This window comes from Austrofundulus limnaeus, unplaced genomic scaffold (assembly GCF_001266775.1).
Source record: "Austrofundulus limnaeus strain Quisiro unplaced genomic scaffold, Austrofundulus_limnaeus-1.0 Scaffold18, whole genome shotgun sequence".
NCBI lineage: Eukaryota > Metazoa > Chordata > Actinopteri > Cyprinodontiformes > Rivulidae > Austrofundulus > Austrofundulus limnaeus.
Genome location: NW_013952420.1, coordinates 1,855,677 through 1,860,903, shown reverse-complemented (window position 1 = coordinate 1,860,903; position 5,227 = coordinate 1,855,677). Strand labels below are relative to the sequence as shown.

Sequence of the window (5,227 nt, the reverse complement as noted above, 5' to 3'; positions counted from 1 at the left end):
CCGCCACTCCACCGAGACACGCCGCAACAGCAGCAAGCTGGAGAAACCAGCGCAACCGGCAAGGTAGATGATATTTACCAAACTTAGGATAACTTATGGTCGATGCTTGTATACACGCCATAGGACGATTGTGTGCTGTTGTTTTTCCAAAAATGATGTCCGTCATTTGTGTCTTTGATCTTCCATTTATGAAGCATACAGAGTAACAGCAACACTAAAGCTGAGGTAAATTTGGTCAAAAACAGACCTGCAGATGCCTGTAAAGCCAAATGGGATGTATTTTCCTGCAGCGATACTGCACAGCTACATRCATCTGCCGCCAACGCCGCCATGGTTCACTCACACACTAAAAGAGAGATTATATTGTTGTTGCTATTCCAGAAAATGTGCTTGATTTTGAATGAACTTAATGGGAACTTTAAACATCCATGTGCAGACGTCCATGCAAAACAAGATTTTATTGGAACAACTGCACAACACCCAGTAAAGTTTAGGTGGATGGGCTCTTTAGCTGAGAGCAAATTGTTTGGAAAATCCACTTTGCTCTCAGCTGGAGTAAGCTGTGAAGGAAATCTGGCAACCAGCTGACACTGAGCCAAGTTTTGTGTTTACATACCTTTTCTGTATTTTTAGTTTTTTTTTTAGTTTTTAGTTTTTTGAATGGAAAAACAAGTAATACACAACACCTGCTGCTAGAATAACAGAAGAAAGATGCATAATTGTTGAATGTTTTAATGGTAATTTTTTGTATTTTTTTTTTTCAGTTTTTTTTTTCAAATGTCAGAAAGTTCCACAGAAAAGCAACAAGCCACATTTTTCAAACTGGTGCCACAAGCTGTTAACAGTCAGAACCACAAGATAGAGAAGATCTTTGCACCTTTAATGCTGTAATTTCTTTTTTTATACTTACTTATTTATTTATTTTATACATGTATATATATTTATTTATTTTGCATAACATCTTCAGCATCATCCATCCATTTGATAAGAACCATTGGCAGTGTTCAAAACACTCATTACATAAAACAAGTATACTACAGCAAAAACAAGCAAAAAACACAGACTAGGCAAATAAATGAGCAGAAAGGACAGAGGAAAAATGTATTAAACTTATCAACAACTTTCGATAAAATAAAAAGTTGTGTAGGATAGGCTAGACTAAACAAATGAGTTTGAGTGAGCTATGTAGAAAACGATGCAGTAGTTTGAGAGGAGAACAATACAGCTGAAGTGGTGCATAATTTGGCAGATAAACTAGAGCTGTGGAGAAGAAGATCAAAGCGTCTGGGAGTGTAAGACTGGACCATTTCACAGAGGTATAGGGTAGAAAAATTGTGGACAGCCATGAAAGTAAAGAGGAGAATCTTATTGTGAATGTGTTGTAGGGCAGGAAACCATTGGAGCTGTTTGAGAATTGGAGTGATGTGTTCAATTGTTGGGGTTCTGGTAACAGAATTCAGGACCAACTAAAGTTTATGAATTGATTTGTGTTGTAGACCAGAGAGAAGGCAATTACAGTAATCAATGCAAGTAACAAGGGCATGGATGAGAGTGACTGTGCTGTTGGCTGTGAGCATTTTCTGAAGGCGGTTGATAGTATATAAATTAAAATAAGCAGAAGAGTAAGGCTATTCATGTGTTTTCAAAAAAAAAAAAACAATCTTCAGAATGGCACTTAGACTCTTAAAACAAGGAGAGAAATGGGTTGTTGAATTTGTGATTGCAAATCTGGGAGATCCATAACCTCAGCTAACTTTTCAATGTAGTCAACTACTTTTTGTGAGAGCTGCATAAAGTACTTGGAAAAAGCAACTAATAAAGTAAATTACCTTAACAGAAAAGGATTCTGATCAAAACAAATTTCACTGATACGTACTTTAGTAAAAGTCATAAAACTGCTCACAATAATCGGGCAAGTAAAAGACAAAGAAATGTGTTGTTCAGTTGTTTTACTCAAAGTTCAAAGGAACCAGTTGGCATAACTTTGTCAATTCAACAGTTCATTTTTCAGAGTGCATAAACAACTTCTTTCATTATGAGTTCCAGTCATATTTAAATTTGTAACATGTGACAAGGTACTGATGTTTAAAGTTAAGACATTTAAGCATTGTTTTTTTATGTTTTGAATGTAACAAAATCAAAGTAAAAGCTACTATTTAAAAAATACTTGGTAAAGTTACAGATTCCTCAAAAAAAAATTAAGTACTGTAACAAAGTAAATGTCCTTTGTTGGTATGGTAATGGTAATGGTATGGTATGGTAATGGTATGGTAATGGTATGGTAATGGTATGGTAATGGTATGGTAATGGTATGGTATGGTATGGTGAATTGGGATGGGTAAAACCCCAGGTAAATGTACCTTGCTACTAAACACCTCTGCTTTTTGGTCATGATCCATACCTTGTGCACAGTTGGTGAACCAGTATTGTGATGATGTAAATGTGCACTTATCTCTGAGCAAAGTTGTTCAGAAAATCCCACTTCCCTTCACTTCTGTTACCATGCCAGCTTCACACAAAACAATACACTGACATGTCCTGATGCATCTCAGTAATCCAGATAGAAAAAATTAAAAAGAAAAAAATGAGTAGGTCCTCTGGATGGGTTCTTCTTTAGTGAAACGTTTCGTCTCTCCTCTAACACTGACATGCTCCCGTACACACTATGTCCCAGTGCTAAAAGAGGGCCTTTTTACTTGCATATTGTCTAATGAAATCCAGACCTAATTAGGATCCATGGTTTACCCTGCACAATTTACACCTAGTGTAATTAGCTTTTCACAGTTGGCAAGTAAAGAATGTTTTGCATAAACTTGGCCAAAGACACACTCACAAACACACACATTTTGGAATAATGAGATGGTGTTGGAGGTGGGTGTGGTAGGGTGGTTAAACACAGATCACTTGGCAGCCAGACAAGTCAAATGGCCTTTAACTGAGCAAATGTTTGCAATTTTTCCTAATACTGTTTGCGTTCTTACAGACGGATTAAAACGTCAGAGGGTGAGACAAAGTGATTTACCTCTCATTTGTTGTTTTGTTTGAATTATTGATGTCAAATCACAAAACATATCTCCACAACTCACAAAGGTCTTATTACTAAATCTTTGCAGAAGCTGTTAAAAATAAAAGCCTATAAGTCCTTGAAGGAATGCATATCACTCACCTCCTTTCATGCTGGAGTTTTAAACTCATGACATCATCTTATGCTGACAAATGTGCCCACCGAATTTGAACTCAGAATGTGGATAAGATTGAGTTATAACAATTTTTGTATTGACTAATATGATTTAGCTATATTGGCCATCTCGAGTTCAAAAGGAAATTAGTTGCTGATGGACATCCATTGATTACGTTCTGAAAGTTTCATTAAAACCATCTAATGGTTCGTGAGAATATTTTTTTGCTAACAGACAATCATGAGTGATGCATTTAGAGTAAGTATTGTGAATTGCTCTTAACTACAATCACACCAAATTTAACACAACATCTGTAAAACTGACTGAATCATGGTCATTGTGGGGTTGTGTAAGGTCAGTTGACTGTGGCGGCCATCTTAATTTGAATCAACTCCACATTTTGAACAGTTGCAGACTTACATCCATTGGTTATTTCCTGAAAGCTTCAATAAAATCAACTGGGTGATTCTTGGAATATAATTGAGCTACAGTGCCTTGCAAAAGTATTTGCCCTCTTGAATTTTTCAACCTTTTGCCACATTTCAGGCTTCAAACATAAAGGTATAAAATTTAATTTTTTGTGAAGAATCAACAAGTGGGACCAAAGTCCAGAACTTTGTTGTTGTTGTTTGAAAAGTTTGTTTCCTTACCAGCTGCCTCTCTGGTGTTTGTAAATGTCAGTTTTGCACAGATTTTTTTTCCATGTCTGGTTGGCACCATCCACAGTAATCAAGTGTTGTGCACCATGTTTCTGGTCCCTGTGTCATCAAGTTATCACAGAATGGTTCCTACACTCTCACCTTCAAGTTTGACTTGACAACAATTGTGAAGCGTAACAAAATTTACTGGATATTTTAAACTTTTTAACAAACAAAAACTAAACTGTGAGGCATGCAATTTTATTTGTCCCCTTTACTTTAAGCGCAGCAAACTCACTCCAGAAGTTCAGTGAGGATCTCTGAATGATCCAATGTTGTCCTAAATGACTGATGATGATAAATAGAAACCACCTGTGTGTAATCAAGTCTCCATTTAAATGCACCTGCTCTGTGATTGTCTCAGAGTCATGTTTAAAGCACAGAGAGCATCATGAAGACCAAGGAACACACCAGGCAGGTCTGAGATACTGTTGTGGAGAAGTTTAAAGATGGATTTAGATACAAAAAGATTTACCAAGCTTTTAACATCTCAAGGAGCACTGTGCAAGTGATCAAATTGAAACCACTACATGTCAGACCACTACAAATCTAACAAGACCCAGCCGTCCCTCTAAACTTTCATCTGGCACAAGGAGAAGACTGATCAGAGATGCAGCCAAGAGGCTCATGATCAGTCTGGATGAACTGCAGAGATCTACAGCTGAGGTGGGAGAGTCTGTCCATAGGACAACAATCAGTCGTATACTGCACAAATCTGGCCTTTGTGGAAGAGAGACAAGAAGAAAGCCATTTCTCAAAGACATCCTTAGAAAATCTCATTTAAAGTTTGCCACAAGCCACCTGGAGACACACCAAACATGTGGAAGAAGGTGCTCTGGTCAGATGAAACCAAAATCAAACATTTTGGCCACAAAGCAAAATGATTTGTTTGGCATAAAAGCAACACAGCTCATCACCCTGAACACACCAATCCCTGCTGTCAAACATGGTGGTGGCAGCATCATGGTTTGGGCCTGCTTTTCTTCAACAGGGACAGGGAAGATGGTTACAACTGATGGGAAGATGGATGGAGCCAAATACAGGTCCACTCTGTATGAAAACCTGTTGGAGTCTTCAAAAGACCTGAGACTCTGACAGAGATTTATCTTCCAACAAGACAATGGGCGTCATGCAAGAACATGTTCGTATTCTTATCCTAAATTTCTCTTACTTTGTTCGTACAAAGGGTTCGTATGAACGTGTCACGTCAGATTCAACAAAATCTTCTATCTTCAGGAAAAGTGCGTAAATGAGCTGCGTAAATTGCACCTGTTCTATCCAGCTGCTCGTGCACGCGAGAGGAGATTAGCATAATTACCACCTCAAAAACACCATATAAGGCTATGTTTC

The 5,227-nt window shown here is 37.6% G+C and overlaps 1 protein-coding gene across 1 annotated transcript in view; it reads right to left on the bottom strand.

The window, feature by feature from the left end:
- Window positions 1-5,227, bottom strand: part of LOC106514228 (CUB and sushi domain-containing protein 3) — a gene marked incomplete in the record, with an annotated part of 356,940 nt that overhangs the window by 312,371 nt on the left and 39,342 nt on the right.